The sequence below is a fragment of the Mauremys reevesii genome, linkage group 23, assembly GCF_016161935.1.
Source record: "Mauremys reevesii isolate NIE-2019 linkage group 23, ASM1616193v1, whole genome shotgun sequence".
Lineage (NCBI taxonomy): Eukaryota > Metazoa > Chordata > Testudines > Geoemydidae > Mauremys > Mauremys reevesii.
The window spans coordinates 3,258,077-3,277,390 of NC_052645.1; the positions used below are offsets into that span (position 1 = coordinate 3,258,077).

Genomic DNA, 19,314 nt, shown 5'->3' on the forward strand with positions numbered 1-19,314 from the left:
GGTAAAATACGACCCACCTCCTCCCCACCCGGCCCCACCATCACACCCCTCTTCAACCCCTAGCCCCCCCGCTGGCTTGCTGCAGCCCTCCTAGTCAGTCCCCCACCCACCACTCACCTCTTTTCACCTCCTTCCTCCCCGGCCAGAAACCCCCATGTCCGCCCCAAGAAGACCAGCGGCCTCACAGCTCGCCGCTTTGCCCCCCCGGCCGCCTCCGACTCGCCGCTCACCCGACTCGCCCCCGAAGTATAAAGCCTCATTCAAAGACCCAGGGATCACTATATTACTGCATACCGCAGTCAATCAATGCAGTTGTAGATAAATCTCTGCATTATGCATTTTTTTATAACTTGTATATCACTTTATATTGAACCTTGGTAGTATGTTATAGCGGGCCCCTAAGGTAGTATAAATTAGGTAAAAAAAATGTCTTTTTGCTAGAAGTAGAATAAGATCTTCCCCCCACTTGGTAATCAATTGCCCCATTGAATGAATGAGGTATGACTGAGGAAGGTGTGGAAGGCAGCACCTCCAGACAGCTGCAACCCCTGGAGAGGGGCTGGGAGCCAGACCAAGGATTCATATTACAAATAAGGCACAAATAGTCAACAGTGCGGAGGATTCACCACAGGAACAAGCTACCAAGGAAATTGGTGGATTTGCCATTTCCTGATGTTATTTAATGAAGACTAGATGCCTTTCTGGAATGTTTGCCCCAAAAGTAGCTCTTGTGTCATACAGGAGACCTGTGATATGCAGGGGGTCAGATTAGATGCTCTAATGGTCTCTTCTGGCCATAAAGTCGACTAATTTCTGAAAAACTGAGTGTAGCATTGAGAGCAGCATCTGATGTGTTCCTGTCTAACCGGCTTGCTGCCTAGAACAAACGCTCCTTGAGTGGGGTGATCAACAGGGAGTAGCTCAAACCTCCAAAGTGCCTGGCCAGGGGCAGGACATTAGCACAGCAAGGGAGAGGTGTGGCAGTGACATCACAAAGTCCTTTTGCAGGACCTCAGACTATTGGTCAAAGGTGGTGGGGAGGTGGTGACCTCACAGAAAGATGCCGACAGGCAGGACAGGGGCGAGGGGCCAGGGAAACCTCAGAGACCCCTGTGGCTTTGTTTCAGCCAGTCTCCTTCTCCAGGTCTCTCTTTGAGGACTGAGAGCCAGGAGGAACCTCTTTCGAGTTTTCTCCTTCCCTTTTCCTGATTTTAGTAGAAAACAGCTGTCCCTGTTTAGAAGGTAAGAGCCTCCTTGAGGTTTGAAACCTGTTCAGTCTGATCCATCTGGTGACAGTTGAATTCTAGGCATGGAAAACACGAGCTTAAGGAGGCAGAATTTCATTCTGCTACCTGGGATTTTGTCCCTCAGAATCACTGGGGACATTAGGGTTTGTCTTTTTTGTTTCATCTTTTCCTCCATCCCTCCCTCCCTTCCTCCTTTCTCTTTGTCTCTTGCTTCTTTTGTCCTTTCTCCTGTTCCCCTCCCAACACCAGGAGCGAGGTGTGTGTGTGTGTGTGTGTGTGTTGCGGAGGAGTGCTCTGCAGCTCCCACTGTGGGAGGTCCACCCAAAAATGTGGGGCGGAAATAGTGCTCGGGCAGTGAATCCCACCAGTGACCTGGACCATCCTTTGGGCTCTCTCGTGAGAACCCTCAGCCTCTCGTCCTCGGTCTCTACCCTGATTGGCTGAGCAGGGGGTTATTGACAGGGAGGAGACTCGTGTCCTTGTTGTTCTCTTTGAAGACCAAGGAAATAAGTCAGAACCAGTCATATGTTCGATGAATTTTGCTGCTTCGCTGCATTAATGGTCTCTGAGCAGTTCATGATTCTCTCTAACATTGCAGTTCTCAAATACTTGCTGAATAATTATTGTGCACTGTTGTTGGTCTGGAGCTCATCTGAGAGGACTTTATTCAGGTCATTCAATGGATGAAATTCAAGATCTGATGGTTAGTTTGAAAATCAAGGCTCTGGGGTCCTATTCCCAACTCTGCCACTGACTGGCTGTGTGACCTAAGACAAGTCAATTCTCCTTTCTCAGCCTTAGCTTCTCCCTCTTTCAAGTAGGGATAATAATGATCCGCTCCTACCTACCTTACGGTATGTGGAGGCAGGGCTGGCTCTAGGTTTTTTACCTCCCCAAGCAAAAAATTTTTGTCTGCCCTCCCATCGCCCTGCTGCCCAAGCCCTGGGTTCTCCCCTCCCCACCCCTGCACCCCTGCCTCCCCAGCCCTGGGCTCTACCTCCTGACCCTCACCCCCCTGCCACGGGCTCTACCTCGTGACCCTCACCCCCCCTGCCACCCCAGCCCTAGGCTCTCCCCCACATACACCCTGTGCTGCCCCAGCTCTTGACTCTCCCCTTCCCCCCTACCAGGGCTCCCCCACCCACACACCTCCTGCTGCCCCAGCCCTGGGCTCCTCCCCCCACCTGCACCGTCCTTCCACCCCAGCTCTGGGTCACTGGTAACTTGCTCCCAATTTAATAGAATAGAAAAAAGAGAGGATTGAATGTGTAACAGGGAGTTTCGTAAATCTTGGTTATTTTATTTTTGCAACAGGCTCCTGTCCACCTCCAGTAGAATTTTCAGTCCCAATGGCAACTTACTTACCAAATGTAATACAGACTAGTCCATTCCTCCCAAGTGGATGTGGTTCTTGTTCTTCTGCACATTGTAGCCCATGGAGGCCAAGGACCTGCAAATGTGTCTTCATGTGCCTTTGTTTCATTGATGAAAACATAAACTAGACACTTAGAGGATTGGAACTGCTTTCATCAGAGGGACATGTTTGCTAGGTTTTTATGTATTTGCACAGGAAAATGTTGAGTGTTTCCATTTATTTCAGGCATCCCTAGTCAGTGGAGCTCCTGAACATAATGGAAATGGATATGCAATTATTTTTGTTGAAAGACCAGGCTTTTAAGGGAGTACTTGGATTTGAACCAAGGACCACTTGATCTGTAGTCAAACACTCTACCACTGAGCTCTACCCCCTGATAATTACATTTGCAAGTCAGTGATCTTAAGGATCTTGAAAACTGAGAGTGGAGTTTGTTTCTTCCACACCAGTGTTGCTGTCTGTGCATCCCGGAGCTATGGGGTGAGTGGGGAAGGCCCACAACTAGCTTGTCAGTATCAACAAAGGAGCAGCCGACATCAGGACCAACGAGACGTGTTGGTGGCCCATTAAGAAGAATCCACTCTCCCAGAGACTTCTCGGCAAGGGCACGGTACACAATGGGGGCTACCTACCCGCCACGTCCCATCAAGGGTCTTTCTAGTCCCACGTCAGTGTTACCCAATTTCTAATCAGTCTTTGGCCCAGATTCCCTCCCTGAGCGGCACCAGCACATGCCTGGGCCTCCTGCTAGTGTTAAATCTGCCTTGAGCTGGGACCCAGCTTGGCAAAGAGCCTGCAGCCCCCTCTGTGCTGGAGGAGTGAGAGCAGCCCTGGCACTGGGCAGGGCAGCCCTGAGGGAATGAACCCAATGTGCCCGTGAGGCCCTGATCCAGAACCTCTGCCAGGCAGCTTGTGCTGCTCGGGCGTCTCTAGTCTCCGGCGAGGATTCAAAGCTTCTCTGCTCCAGGGGAACCCCTGTGGGAGGGAGGCAGGGCACCTGCAGGATAAATCTTCCTGCTGGCAGAGCCCCGGTCCCCTCCTCATGGGCACAGGGCATTGCACATGGCACCCACCACATGCACACACCCCTTTGTGGGGAGAATCAGCTCCGGGATATTGGGGTCAAACCCTTCCCACCTCCTCCCTGCAAACCTTCTCCTGGCTTCAGTGAGGGAATGGGGGCGTGAGGGGCTAGTGCGGTAACAGCAGCAGCGTGGCCGTGGGGCTCGGCCGGTGGCTGGGGCCAGTCGCCTGAGCATGAACCCAGCCGACCTCAGGAGATGGACCCGGGTCACCAGCCCAACCCACCACGCGGCTGCTGCCGCTGCCCCGTTAGTGCGCGAGCTCCCACAGACCACGCTGGGGAGAGCCCCCAGCTGCAGGGGAGATGCCCCTGAGTGCCTGGCAGGGCCCAGCTCCTGGCTGACCTTCACTGCTGGGGGTCAGGGGGCTGGGTGACAGGGGGGAGTTGGCTCTGGGGTGGGACTGTCACTTCCCCCCCTGCCAAGCCAACAGGATCACAGCAAACGAAACCAGCTCGGCCGGCAGGGGAAGAGTTCAGTCCAGGGCCTGGTGCATTCTGGGAGCAGGGGCAGTGCAGACAAAGGGCAGATACGGGGCAGCTCTGAACACTCTGCGCAGAACTGCCTGTCCTGTCCCGCAGCCCCTGGTACAGGGGACTTTTAGCCATAGTTTTAATCAGGCCAATACATTGAAACAAACCCCTGTTAAATCATTGCTCAGCCCGAGTCCTTCACCCGCATTCCTTAGCGCATTGGGTGTTTCATTTCCTGCCTCCATTTCACACAGAGACACAATTTCCTTTGCACAGATCCGTGAACAGCAAAACCTCCCTGTGTCTCTGGTCTGAGCCAGGGCTTTCGATTCCAGTGAACCCTTCTCTCCTGCAATGCGATGGTCAGACAGAGGGGACGTGGCACCTGCATCCCTGCCAGGGAGATATTGGCTCGGCTCTTTCTTTCTGCTGCTGTTGTTAGTCCATGAAACATCAAGGGTGGAATGCAATGCTGAGTTCATGCACCAGCCCTCAGTGCCCCAGAGAAATCCTGCCCCCTGCTATTGGAACGATGTGCTGGAGATTTGAATGGGAAAGGGAATGTCTGAATTGTCAGAGACGGGAATGAACAACAATCTACAGCAATGTCATTAACACAAACACACTCTCATCCTGCTCCAGCCGGAAGGGAAATGGGCAGGAATTCTCACTGTTCGCCCAAGGACACACTTACACTGATGTGCAGCCGTGAGTGTGCTGGGGAAGCTGGTCTGGGCAAACAATTTGAAGTGACAATTCAGTGAGAACAGAATCATCATGTAGGGAAATGGGTGTATGTCAAGTAGTTGTGACTGAGTGGTTAAGGCGATGGACTAGAAATCCATTGGGGTCTCCCTGCGCGGGTTCAAATCCTGCCAACTACGCAAGCGCTGCGCTGCTGTTATTATTACCCTAGTCTTAGTACCTGAGCATCCACAGTGCAAACTGCAGCCAGATCTACTTTCACTCTGTCTACACTTAAAATGCTGCTGTGGCACTGCTATAGCACTTTGGAGTAGACAGTGACTGGAGGGGTTTCCCCATCCCTGTAATAGCTGCATTGACAGAACAATTCTTCCTTTTCTTTAGCACTATCTAATCTGGGCTTACGTCACCTTAATTCTATGGGTTTGGGGGGAGGGGGGATTCGCACCCTGAGAGACGTCGCTCTGCCAGTTCAGTGCCCAGCGTACACCAGCCCTTAGATCCCTCTTGGTATTTCAATGCAGGCACTGACCTGTGAGAGGAAAACATCAGCTCACAAACACAGGGACTGAATTCCCCACATTTAATCTCGCTGCACTTTCCAAAAAGTCACGAAATTCAATTCATTCTTGCTAGGACAGAGAAAAAATAAGTGACACTAAGTTTTTGGCTTGATTAAATAAAATTAAGTGTTTAATTAATATAGTAAAAATCTGTACTGATTCCTCTAACTAACCCCATCGTGTGAAATAGGAACAGAGACAAATCTTGTCAGTGATGACTAATTTCGCAAATGATCTTCCCATTATTAATTGGAGGTCTGGGCATCTCCAGTGTCATTGCTCTGCATTCACCTTCCCCTAGAATTGTTCTCGGACATTCACCTTCCTCTGCAGCATGGGGCTCGGGTCACTTGCTGAAGGATTCCCTGCACCTTGAGGTCTTTAAGCCACGAGTTGAGAACTTCTGTAACACAGACATAGGTTAGGGGCTTGTTCCCATTAAATGCTGTTGTGGGACATTCCCAGACCTGGAAATGTACGAACGACAGAATTTGAAGGGCAAACCTGGCTCCCCGCACCAGGTGGGATTTGAATGTTTTGTCCCTGTCACTTAGTCTTTGTCAATAGTACAGACGCCAGGGGCAGGACTCCAGGCTCTGCTTGTGGGATCCTTGCCCAGGCGCTGGGGTGGGGGGGCGGTGGAGAAAGAATTGTAGATTCTGACCTGCACTCTGGAGAGGAGGTAATAAGTGAAGGGGGCATTTTTGACTTCTCCCCTGCCTCAGTGTCCCCAGGGCTGGAATTCTACATTCCACGGGGGCAAATAAGGGGGTGATGCCATTTGGTTAATGAAAACCAGTGATCCATGTGAGGTTTGAACTCACAACCTTAGCGTAGCTCCTCACAGCACTGCTGTATAAGTACTGTGCGCTAACCAATTGCGCCACTGGAACACCTTTTAATTATGGTTTTCTGAGACCCCTAGGTTGATACAGGCAAAGAGTGATCCTAAAGACTTCACAGTGCAGCTGAGAGCAGGGGTTAAGAGCAGGTAGCGACAAGTGTTGTACTTGGTGGGGTGGATTCTTCTTAATGGTTCCAGGCACCATCTGACCCTTTTGTTCTTCCCTGTGTAATAACAGAGCTGGTTAAGACTCAATGGAGAGTCTTGCTGCAGACCAACAGATCTGAAATCACTGATAAGCAGCTCTAAGCACTAGTCCTGCTTTGGGACAGTGTCTCTCATGCAACAAACTGCCCAGTCTGCACTAGCAGTGAGGCTCCCTCACTAACAGCTGAAATCAGGGAGAGCTGTGTGAAGTGCAGGGCCCCAGGGGTGCCTGAACAGGGGGGAACAACACCCCAGGACTTTAAAAAATGGGAGGGCTCTGCCTTGCCCCTTTGTAATGACCGTAAGGGCGAGTGAGGGTGGGGAGGGGACGGAGAGCAGTGAGAGGGAGGAGGGGTCTTGGGGGAAGAGGCAGCTCAGGAGCGGGGCCTTGGGGAGAAGGGGTGGGGCAGGGCCGTGGTGTTGAGTGGAAGGGATGGGGCTACTGTTTGGGCTCTGGTGGCCGCTACTTTTAGGGAGCCTGTTCCGCTCCTGGTGGGACCACAAGACGTCCCAGAGCAGAGAGGGTGGCCAGCAGAGCGGTGACAGGGTGGAACGGCAAGTGGCCGGCAATGTGGCCAGACAGCGGAGGGAGAAAGGGGCTTTCCCCCCAGGAGGTGAGAGGTGAACTCTGGGTTTTCAGTGACCCAGGACAGCAGCTGTGGGTGAGGTGCAGTGAAGGGAGGGGCACATCCACAGAGCTTCTGGTGTCTGGATTTAGGAGCCCGAGGCAAAACGCCACTGCCCAGCGCACTGTGGGGGGGGGGGGGGTGTTTTGCTCATAGTGTTGTGTTGTGATTGTGGTATTTTCCCAAGTTAACACAAGGTGATTTTCCTCCTTTTTCTTAAAGTTTCTTTTCTACACTCAGTGGTTGTGAGTGGGGAAAGTATCGCCTCTTAGAGGCACCCAGTGGCCAGGATTAGTTTCCCCAGGTTACTGGGTGGGGGCTTAGGCAGATTGTGTGTTGTATTGTTGAAGAGGAGCCCCAAGCACCCAAACAGGGAATTGTAACTTCAACCTTCAGAGTAAGAGCCAGAGGTGCTGCCAGCTGAGCTAGCCAGGCTGCCTAAATGTATTAACCCCTTTCACCGCAAGAGCAAACACCGGGTACTTCTGTGCTTCTCAGCAGCTGGGAAAAAGCCTCTTGGGGGAAATGTCTCCTGCCCCACCACCAAAAGGAGCCCATTGAGTGGGAACGGTTGGAGGCCCCACCTGCTTTCCACCTGCTTGTGATGCTGGCCGGCCGCAGAACAAATGCTGGTCTGTGAGTGGCCTTCAGTGGGTGTTCGGCATGGCAGGGAGCAGCCTGGCTGGGTGTCTCTGTGGCTGTCTGCTGGCCACGCATAGGCATGGTTCTCCCCTCCTCTTGCCCTGACCTCGGTTGCTCTGTGGCTTTTAAGCCTGCCCTTGGCGCTGTCAGCACCAGCCACCTCTGTCCTAGGTGCCCAGAGGAGGAGAGGTGCTGGGCTCCCGCCTGGGACTCTGCCTCCCTCCTGCCTAGCCCTGACTATGAAGCCTGGCCCTGGCCCTCCTTCCTTTAAATGCCATGTGGGCAAGAGGAAGAGTGTGGCAGCTGCAGGTACAGGGACCAAAGTTGTGGACATCAGGTGAAGCAGCGAGAAACAACCATCCGGTCAACCCGCAGGACTCTCTAGCCAGACTGTTAAGTTCTAGGACCCCAACCTATAGCCGCCAGCCCATTGAACCAGCCAGACCAGAGACCTATCTCCAGTGGGCATCAGTCAGGGCTGTCTCCTGCAATTTTGATGCCCCCAGTGGCGAAAAAAAAAGGCTGCGATCAGCGGCACTTCGGTGGCAGCTCTACCACCGACACTTCATTCTTCAATGGTGATTCAGCAGCAGGGACCTGCTGCTGAATTGCCGCCGAAGAGCCAGACATGCTGCCTCTCTCCATTGGCAGTCCCAAGCACCTGCTTGCTGCGCTGGTGCCGGCCCTGGCCTCAGTCACCCAGCAGGAGGGGAGCGGGGGGAACCTTACTCTAGTTCACCAAGAGAGAGGGTAGTCAAGCACATTGAGCTCTGAGGCTTTGCAGCAAACCAACCAAGAGGTCCACTAAGATTTGAATCCAGATTGCAGGATTCAGAGTCCAGAGTGCTGCCCATTACACCATGGGACCTGCTGCTAGGCCCTTTTCTGGACCCCTGTGACTCTCAGCTGGCTGGTTTGCACTCTGCACTTATTGCTTCCCACCAGCAGCTTCCTCTCGCAGGACTCTCTCTCCTCCTCCAGCGACTGTGGTCCTGCTCTACCCGATCCCCGGGTCCTGCCCTGAGTCCCCGCATCCCCCTGCTTTGTCTCCATTCCCTGCAGGCTGCAAAAATGTCAGGGGAGGCCACCCCCTCCCTTCACTCGGTGCTCCTGCTTATATCGGCCAGCTGGAGCCTCATCTCCTGGAACTCGGGCAACTGTCGCTTGGTCCGGTCGTACAGTCACACGCTGACTGGCTCCCCTGCCTGGATGCTCTTGTGGAAATCCCACAGGCGATACTGCAGGACTTTGCACTGTTGGTTTCTTTAATGTTGTGGTGTTTCCCCAGCCGCCGGAACAAAGCCGCCAACTCCTCCCTCACCGACTCCCACCAATCCCCCTGGTAACCACAGAACCCTCTGATGCTTTCCCGTTCTGCCAACACCTCCAGGCCTCACCCCCCTGCTCCTTTATCTTGCAAGCTCTGGATGTTCAGCTTCCAATGTCCTCTGCCCTGGGTCAGGGACAGGGGTGGTTCCAGCACCAGCACCCCAAGCGCGTGCCTGTGGCAGCAACCTGCAGGGGGGGCGGGCTGCTGGTCGCTGTGAGGTCGGCAGTCAGGCAGCCTTCGGCGGCGTGCCTGCGGGAGGTCTACCGGTCCTGCAGCTTCAGCGGCAATTTGGCAGCAGGTACACCGAAGGCGCGGGACTGGCAGACCTCCCACACACATGCCGCCAAATCTGCATTACCAGAGGATCTCCCGCAGGCATGCTGCTGAATCCGCCTTGCCAGCAGACCTCCCACAGGCATGCCACCGAACCTGCGTTACCAGAGGACCTCCTGCAGACATGCCACTGAACCTGCGTTACCAGAGGACCTCCTGCAGACATGCCGCCGAACCTGCGTTACCAGAGGACCTCCTGCAGACATGCCGCCGAATCTGCGTTACCAGAGGACCTCCCTCAGGCATGCCGCCGAACCTGCGTTACCAGAGGACCTCCTGCAGACATGCCGCCGAACCTGCGTTACCAGAGGACCTCCTTCAGACATGCCACCGAACCTGCGTTACCAGAGGACCTCCCACAGGCATGCCGCCGAAGGCTCCCTGACTGCTGTGCTTGGGGTGGCAAAATACATAGAGCTGCCCCTAGTCAGGGAATTGCCCACATTGAGCACACGGTGAGAGCTGCGTGATCCGAACAGTCCATTGGCACCACCCTGCACTGGGCTGTCGACATGCTCTCCTTCACAGAAATTCAGTCAATGTGACTCCTGGCCTGTCCCCCAGAAAGGTGTATCCCCTCTGTGGCTGGAGTGAGCTCCTCTAACCTCACTACAGACCTGTGCCAGGTAGTGCTCATTGCACAAACATTTCCTCTGACAGTTGGGAAAATGGGACCAGTGGTCCTCAGGCCAGCTGACACAATTAAAATCCCCCCCTCCCCAGACCAAACATCGTGTTGTCCAGAGGAAGGGAGCTAGTCCCTTCCATTGATCTTCCCGTTCACGCCTTAACAGAGAACCATACACACTTTCCACAGAGCACAAAATCTACCAGTAATGCCCTCCAGCACCTTCTGTGAAAAACAAGACTACAACCCCATGGTTCTTCCCTGGCCAGGAGGACCAGAGAGATGGGCCCTTCCTCCAATCACCCTCTGCCCATCACGCTACCCTAAAGTCATGAATGTGCATTTCCTGAACACCCACCATACCCAAGGCACTGGGCATCAAGCACCTCCTCCTGGGCCCCCAAACCCCTGCCATCTTCCACATGGCCACTTTTACAGATGCCCCTTCCCTGGTACTGCCCTTGCTCAACTGCACAGAGGAGTTTTCATCCCCAATCCCTGCCTAGCAGCCCTCTGGCACCATTCCTGAGGGCTGCCTTGCCTCACTCTTTTCCTGAGATATTGAGAAAGACAGCTCTCATCCTTAAAGGTCAGGTGGGCCAACTAGCAGAAGAAGCCCACACTATCTTTTCCTACTGCAGAGCCCAAGCTCAGGGACTCATCTTGGGTGCAGGGACTGCTGTGCTCCCAGAAAACAAGCCAGCACTGCACAAAGAGGGATCAAAGGGCCCACCAAAGCCTGGGATTGAACCAGGGACTTTTAGATCTTCAGTCTAACACTCTCCCAACTGAGTTACTTTGGCAGCTATAGAGCAGCATTTTGGCCTGTTGCTTCTCTGCCTGGGATGTTTTTGCAGCAGTTGCACAGAAAAAGGACGTCATTGTGAGCAGCCCTTGAAGGCAAGAGTCACTTTTGCCTGCCTTGCTCAGCTTGACTTGCTTCCTCACCCTATTCCTGCCTGAGTTCCGGGTTGACCTGGTGGCAGAAGAGGACTGGGGGCCAGTGGCAGGGGCGGCTCCAGGCCCCAGCACGCCAAGTGCGTGCTTGGGGCGGCAAGCCGCGGGGGGGCGCTCTGCTGGCGCCGCGAGGGCGACAGGCAGGCTGCCTCCCACAGGCGTGCCTGCGGGGGGTCCGCTGGTCCCGCAGTTTCGGCGGACCTCCCACGGGCGTGCCTCCAAAGCCGCGGGACCAGCGGACCCTCTGCAGACAAGCCACCGAAGGCAGCCTGCCTGCCATGCTTGGGGCGGCAAAATGCCTAGAGCCGCCCTTGGCCAGTGGACCGTGGTGGAAGTTGAGCTGGACCCTGAGCTAGACTAGCTAACTGTTGGTTGCATGAGAGACACTGTCCCAAAGCAGGACTAATGCGTAGAGCTGCTTATCAGTGATTTCAGATCTGTTGGTCTGCAGCAAGACTCTCCATTGAGTCTTAATCAGCTCTGTTATTACACAGGGAAGAACAAAAGGGTCAAATGGTGCCTGGAACCCTTAAGAAGAATCCACCCCACCAAGTACAACACTTGTCGCTACCTGCTCCCAGCCCCACTGAGAATGTTTTGGGGTCACTCCTTGCCTGTATCAGCCTAGGGGGTCTCAGAAAATTATAATTAACAGGTGCTCCAGTGGCGCAATTGGTTAGCGCACAGTACTTATAGGGCAGTGCTGAGAGAAGCTATGCTGAGGTTGTGAGTTCAAACCTCACCTGGAGCACTGGTTTTCATTAACCAAGTGGCATCACCCCCTCATTTGGCCCTGTGGAATGTGGAATTCCAGCCATGGGACACTGAGGAGGGGAGGAGGCAGAAATGCCCCCTTCACTTATTAGCTTCTCTCCAGAGCACAGGTCAGAATCTACAATCCTTTCTCCCGCCCAGCCCCTATGCCAGGATCCCTCAAGCAGAGTCTGGAGTCCTGCCCCTGGCGTCTGTACTATTGACAAAGACTAAGTGACAGGGACAAAACACTCAAATCCCGTCTGGTGCGGGGAGCCAGGTTTGCTCTTCAAATTCTGTCATTGGTACGTTTCCAGGCCTGGGAATGTCCCACAACAGCATTGAATGGGAAGCTGCCTGCAGAACAGTTACACTGCACAGAGCTCCTGTGGAGGAGGGGTGGGAATTAGTAACATTTTGAGGATCGTTTAGGAAATGAGCCTTTGCTGACAAGGTTTGTCTCTGTTCATATTTCACCTTCAGGTGTTATGCTGAGGGATCTTTAGTGTATTTTTGGGAGGTTAATAACTATCTCCTCGACTTAAAAATTGGTGTCACTTGATTTTTGCATCTCCCTGTGAAAATACAACTGACACGTGTGGCTTTCTACAGGGGGTCATGATGTTATAGTTGGGGGAGTCAGTCTCTGTACTTCTGTGGGGGGGGGGTTGCTTTTTTACAGCTGCCTCACGGCCAGGCACACTGGGCTGTTAGCTGCACCAACTGTCCTTGCCAGGGGCCCCTGCTGAACCCTGGGCGGCTGCACTGCCATGCTGGGGTGACTCTGCAGGGGGAGAAACTGCTGTGGAGCAATGTAGAGCAGGTGCAGGAAGGAGCCGGGGTCACTATTCACATTCTGAACTGCACAATTTTCCAAATTTGGGAATAGATTAATAGATTCATAGACTTAAGATCAGAAGGGACCATTATGAACATCTAGTCTGACCTCCTGCACAATGCAGGCCACAGAATCTCACCCATCCACTCCTGTAAGAAACCCCTGACCTATGTCTGAGTTATTGAAGTCCTCAAATCGTGGCTTAAAGACATCAAGGTGCAGGGAATCCTCCAGCAAGTGACCCCGTGCCCCACGCTGCAGAGGAAGGCGAATGTCCGAGAAAAATTCTAGGGGAAGGTGAATGCAGAGCAATGACACTGGCATTGCCCAGACCTCCAACGGGGACAGCGTGGAAATTAATAATGGGAAGATCATTTGTGAAATTAGTCGTCACTGACAAGATTTGTCTCTGTTCCTATTTCACGCTGTGGTGTTAGTTAGAGGAATCAGTACAGATTTTTACTATATTAATTAAACACTTAATTTTATTTAACCAAGACAAAAACTTAGTGTCACTTATTTTTTCTCTGGCCTAGCAAGAATGAATTGAATTTTGTGACTTTCTGGAAAGTGCAGCGAGATTAAATGTGGGGAATTCAGTCTCTGTGTTTGTGAGCTGATGTTTTCCTCTCACAGGTCAGTGTCTGCATTGAAATACCAAGAGGGATCTAAGGGCTGGTGTACGCTGGGCACTTCACTGGCAGAGCGACGTCTCTCAGGGTGTGACCCACCCCCAAACCCATAGAGTTAAGGTGACCTAAGCCCGGGTTAGATAGTGCTAATTAAAAGGAAGAATTGTTCTGTCTATGCAGACATTACACAGATGGGAAAACCCCACCAGTTACTGTCTACTCCAAAGTGCTATAGCAGTGCCACAGCAGCATTTTAAGTGTAGACAGAGTGAAAATAGATCTGGCTCCAGTTTGCACTCTGAATGCTCAGGAACTAAGTCTATAGTAATAACAATAACAACAACACAGTGCTTTCGTAATTGGCAGGATTTGAACCTGCGCAGGGAGACCCCAATGGATTTCTAGTCCATCGCCTTAACCACTCGGCCACAACTACTTGAGGTACCCTGATCTCATTACATGATGATTCTGTTCTCACTGAATTGTCACTTCAAATTGCTCAGACCAGCTTCCCCAGCACATTCATGACTGCACATCAGTGTAAGTGTGTCCCTGGGTGAACAGCGAGAATTCCTGCCCATTTCCCTTCCAGCTGGAGCAGGATAAGAGTGTGTTTGTGTGAATGACATTACTGTAGATTGTTGTTCATTCCCCACTCTGACAATTCAGACAGTCCCTTTTCTAGTCAAATCTCCAGCACATCGTTCCAATAGCAGGGGGCAGGATTTATCTGGGGCACTGAAATATTTCTGGGGGCTGGTGCGTGAACTCAGCCTTGCATTCCACCCTTGATGTTTCATGGACTAACAACAGCAGCAGAAAGAAAGAGCCGAGCCAATATCTCCCTGGCAGGGATGCAGGTGCTACGTCCCCTCTGTCTGACCATCGCCACTGCAGGAGAGAAGGGTTCACTGGAATCGAATGTCCTGGCTCAGACCAGAGACACAGGGAGGTTTTGCTGTTCATGGATCTGTGCAAAGGAAATTGTGTCTCAGTGTGAAATTGAGGCAGGAAATGAAACGTCCACATGGTGGCCCAATGCTCTATGGAATGTGGGTGAAGGACTCGGGCTGAGAAATTATTTAACAGGGGTTTGTATCAATTTATTGCCTCGATTAAAATCTATGGCTAAAAGGCAGCCACTGTTGTTAGTACTTGTACCGGTGTAGGGACACCCCAGTGGGTGTCAAGTCCATTGCCTTCACCAGGGGCAGTCAATTATTTTATCAAGGTACAAATTTCTTGGTCAAGGCCTAGGCTCCGGAGAAAACAATACACTGCTGATAAGAAGAAGTACATCAAAAGATTTTGCAGCCACCATGGGCATAACTATGATGTGTCGTGTTTCACTGTTTATACCTGGTGCCACCTCCTTTCCCTTTAGCCTTGTAGTTGACCAAGGGCAAAGCTGAACGTCTCCTCAGATACCAGGGAGTGTTTATGTCCATTCCTGCGAGCTACACAGGGGTTTGATGTTGCTGCTTTCAATCCTCCGGTTCTGCCGGGATAAGGAACAATTCAGGCTGTCACTGAACTGAAGGAGGAAGATCATTTTTGACAGGGAGAGAGACGCCTCCTCTTAAAGGTGTTTGTCTGGCTGGCAGTCCTGGTTCCCAGGTCTCGCCCGTGGGGCTCCAGCAGTTTTGACCGGGTCACTCCCTTGGCCACACCGGCCACCCCCAGGCGCTCCCCCCCAGGGGCCCTGTCAGTGCAGCGGAGCTGAGCAGCATCTGCCTGCTCGTTCCAGTGGCTGCCGGCCCCTCCGCATGGCAGGGCAGGGTGGGGCTGGGCCTCCGCGCACTGCCCCCGCCCCGAGCCCCTGCAGCCAATGGGACGCTGTGGGGGTGATGCCTGGGGGCAGCAGAACATGGAGGCCCCCCAGCCTGCCCTGCCTTGGAGCCCCAGGTAAGCGCCACACCCCTGACTCCCTCCGAGAGCCTGCACCATCATCCCCTCCCCACATACCCCCTCCTCCTCGCAAACTCCCTCCCAGAGCCTGCAGCCCGGTCCACACACGCCTGCCCCCAACTCCCTCCCACAGCCTGTGCCCCCTCCCTCCACACAAACCCTCCCGCCCACCCTAATCTCCCTCCCAGCGCCTCCACCCCCACCCCTCCTCCTGGTCCCCCTACCCCCTGCCCCAGCCCAGAGCCTGCACCCAGCACCCAAATTCCCAGAGCCGTACAAGGAATTTTTGTGCCCGAGGCAAGGGACGGCTCCAGGCTCTTTGGCTGCGGGTCCTTGAGTTCCTGTCAGAGGGAAGGACCTGCCACTGAATTGCCACCGCCGCTTCATTCATCCTTCGGTGGCAATTCAGCAGCGGGTCCCTGAGTCCCTCTCGGAGAGAAGGACCCACTGACGAATTGCTGCCGAAGAAGTGGCAGCGGTAGAGCTGCCGCCGAAGCGCCGCTGATCGTGGTAGAGCTGTGCCCCTCCACTTTGCGCGCCCGAGGCAAGTGCCTCACTCGCCTCACCCTTGTTACAGCGCTGCAAACTCCATCCCAGAGCCTGCACCCCAGAACCCCTCCCCCACCCAAACTCCCTCCCAGAGACCAGCCTCTCACCCCTTCTGCACCCAAACTCCCCCAGAGCCTGCACCCCTCCTGCACCCCAATCCCCAGCCCAGGGCCTGCACCCTAGACCTCCTCCCCCAACCCAAACTCCCTCCCAGAGCCTTAGGCAGGTGGAGGGTGGAGTTTTGGGGGGGCGGGTTCTGGGCAGTATGAGTGACATTATTGGCCCACTGGGAGGACTGGAGGACTGGCCCTGGCCCTAAGGTAAATTGAGGTTGAGACCCTGCTTTAAGGGATTGGAGCAACGCTGGAGAGACTGACGGGCAGACTGGGGAGCTGTGTGTGCTCCAAGGAGAGTTGTTGTTGTGCTCTGGTGACACAGAGCGGGGGTGGGGAGTTTGTAAGCTGTGGTGTTTGTACAGAGATAAAGTTTACTAACCCCCAGGTTAAAAACTGTTCATGCTCTGGGCTGTACCTGACACTCTCTGTTGAGAGTATAGATCAGTGGGTGAATGTTTCCCTGTAGGGTAATAGATTCCTAGTTCCAATCCAAGTGATTCCCTTAAAAAGCTTTTTCAAATGAAAATCGATTTCCAGACCCATCTCCAGTATGTTCAGGAGTTCGCTGAATGGGGGCGGGGGGTTGAAATGAATTTAAACTCTCAGCATTTTCCTGTGCAAATGAATAAAGACCTAGCAGAGCTGACCAGCAGCTGAAATCAGTTCCAGTCCTCGGCGTCTCTAAGAGGGACACTCGGTAGCTGAGGCATGTGGGACACCTCTGTGGTGAGGACAGGTGAAAAAATGCTGGATTCAATGAAAGCTGAGCCCATAGGAGGGGAAGGTGAATGGCGGCACCACACAGGGTCATAACACTCAGACACGGGGCTTCACTGTCACTGCCCCTGTGTTTTCCATTATTTCTATCCTAAGGAACAGACCCTCCCCCTCCCCCACACACTGTCACACACAACCTTCTCCCCTTGAGCCCCATACCACCTCCCCTCTCCCCCACACGCCATGGGACACAGCCTCTCGGTGACTCACCCAGATGGGGGCTTGTCTCTGCAGCTCCCCAACAGGGGAGCAGGGAGCCAAAAGGGCCACAGGAGACCAATGGAGCTAGGCAGGGATAGAAAATACTTCCCCTCCCTTCCCAAGAGTCCCGTTAATCTCACCCATGGGACGTTCCAGCACCGGGTGGGCTCAAAGCACCAACCTTCCCCTGAGCAACAGAAGGGGGAACCAGCTCTATCACATGGAAGGAGGCTCCCACCTCTGCTGCTGCCATCCTGCAGCCTTTCATATGGATTTGTTTTAGCTAATGCAACCCCCACACTCCACTAATCCATCCATGAAACATGGAGACAAGCTCCTGCAGGTAGTGTCCAGTGGTGCAGTGGGTTAGTGCCCAGGACTTGTAGAGTAAGGCTGAGTGGAATCACGCTGAGGTTGTGAGTTCAAACCTCATCTACAGCACTAGCTTTCTTTAAGCAAATGGCTTCTGCCAATCATTTTGCCTGCAGAAAATACAATTGCAGCTCAGAAGACACCGAGGTCCCCTTGCTTTACAGAGAGCAGGGCAGATCCCACAGATCTACCAGGCTCTGCTCTCCACCAGCCGCCTGTGTCAGGAGGGGTCAGGCAGAGCCCAGAGCACTGCCCCCGACTCCCCCTCAGTCTTTGCTCCCCAAACCACCTGTGTGCTCACCCTCTTCGCTGTGAGACTCAAACCCTGCCTGGCTTTCTGTATGTCGGTGTGGTTTTCGTCTGTTGTGTTGATGTGCATGTGGGTCCTGTGTGATTTTGGTGGATGCCTTGTGTAGTTGTGTGTGTGTGTGTGTGTGTGTGTGTGTGTGTATGACTTTTGCATGCAGATTGTTTTTTGCTAAGTATTCTTTTGGTATGTGATTTTTGTGCTTTCCTGTTGTGGGCTTTTGCTGTATTTTTGGTGTGGATTTGTTCTATGTTTTGTGTGGCTTTTCCCTTATGCAGTGATGAGCTGCCAAAATAGTAACAACCGGTTCCCTCCTTCATGAGGGGGTCGTGCCCCATTCAACCCCCCATGTTTTTTGACACCCCCCTGGGACCCCTGACCCATCCCCCCATTCCCTGTCCCCTGACTGCCCTTTGCAGCCCCATCCAACCCCTCCTCTCATTCTTGATGGCCCCCCGGGACCTCTGCCCCATCCAACCACCCCTTCTCTCTGTCCCTGAGTGCCCCCACCACCTCATCCAACCCCTGCTCCTTCCTGATTGCCCCCCGGGATCCTTGCCCCCATTCAATGCCCCTGTTCCCTGCCCTCTGACCACCCTGACCTCTATCCACCCCCCCCACAACCCACCAAACACCCTCCCTGCTCCCTGTCCCCTTACCACACTGCCTGGGGCCGGAGCCGTGGGTCTGACTCCCAGGCCAGGCCGGCCCCGGAGCCGCGGGGCCCGACTCCCCGGGCCGGGCTGGCACCGGGGCTGGAGCCACCGGTCCCAACTCCCCGGGCCGGGCCGGCACCGGGGCTGGAGCCACCGGGCCCGACTCCCCGGGCTGGGCTGGCACCGGGGCTGGAGCCGCGGGCCCCGACTCCCCGGGCCGGGCTGGCACCGGGGCCGGAGCCGCTCTGCCGGCACCAGGGCCGGAGCCTTGGGTCCAGAGCTGGGCTGGGTCCGAGCCGCGCAGCCGGAACCAGCCCGAGCCAGGGGTACTTGGCACTCGGCCGGGGCCTGGGGGAGCCGTCCCGCCCGCACCCGGCTTACCTGCCTGTTGCTGCTGCTGCTGCTTTTTTCAGGCTTCCCGTGAACATTTGCTTCGCGGGAAGCAGGAGAAGGGGAGGAGAAGGAGGGCGGATCATTCAGGGGAGAGGGGGAGGTGAGCTGTGGCCGGGGGCCGGGCAGACAGCTGCCCGAGCCTTTGTTAAATTTAAAAGCTTTTTAGAACCGGTTGTCCTGGAACAATTCTAATTTAAAATTTAACAACCGGTTCTTGCGAACCGGTGCAAACCGGCTGGAGCTCACCGCTGTGTATATGGCTCTGTGTGCTGTGTGGGTTTGGTCTTTGTTTATGTCTGTGTGGGCCTGTGCAGTCTGTGATGTTCTCTTTCTCTCTATTTGTCTCTCTGTTTGTATCTTCATGTGTAAATTCACTGGAACTTTTCAAACTCTCCACAGCTTTGCCAATTTTCACCAGGAATTTTACTCATTAACAAATTCTCACTTGTTCCCTACGAGTTGGTGACCGTTGCCCCAGGGGCCTGTCAGTCTCAGGGGCCTGATTTCCCATTGACCCTTCCCCCTTCTAGTGGGACTGGGAACTGGCCAACAAAAAAAAAACCCCACTTAGTTTTAGTAAAAGGCCAACGGTCCCTTACACAAGCTGGCCCTGTGAGGGAGGGAGAGCTCAGTGGTTTGAGTATTGGCCTGCTAAACCCAGGTGTGTGAGCTCAGTCCTTGAGAGGGCCAATTAGGGATCTGGTATAAAAATTTGCCTGTGGATTGGCCCTGCTTTGAGCAGAGGGTTGGACTAGATACCTCCTGAGGTCCCTTCTAACCCTGGTATTCTATGATAGGGT

The 19,314-nt window shown here is 53.9% G+C and overlaps 3 non-coding genes across 3 annotated transcripts; 1 reads left to right on the plus strand and 2 right to left on the minus strand.

Annotated features, from left to right (window-relative positions):
• Positions 1-2,924: 2,924 nt before the first annotated feature.
• TRNAC-ACA lies at positions 2,925-2,996 on the minus strand. The gene has a single exon. It is a non-coding gene; the product is annotated as a tRNA-Cys (tRNA).
• An 8,673-nt stretch (positions 2,997-11,669) lies between these two features.
• On the plus strand, positions 11,670-11,763 carry TRNAI-UAU. Its single transcript has 2 exons — positions 11,670-11,707; positions 11,728-11,763. It is a non-coding gene; the product is annotated as a tRNA-Ile (tRNA).
• A 1,826-nt stretch (positions 11,764-13,589) lies between these two features.
• TRNAS-AGA lies at positions 13,590-13,671 on the minus strand. Its single transcript has one exon. It is a non-coding gene; the product is annotated as a tRNA-Ser (tRNA).
• Between the last annotated feature and the right edge of the window lie 5,643 nt (positions 13,672-19,314).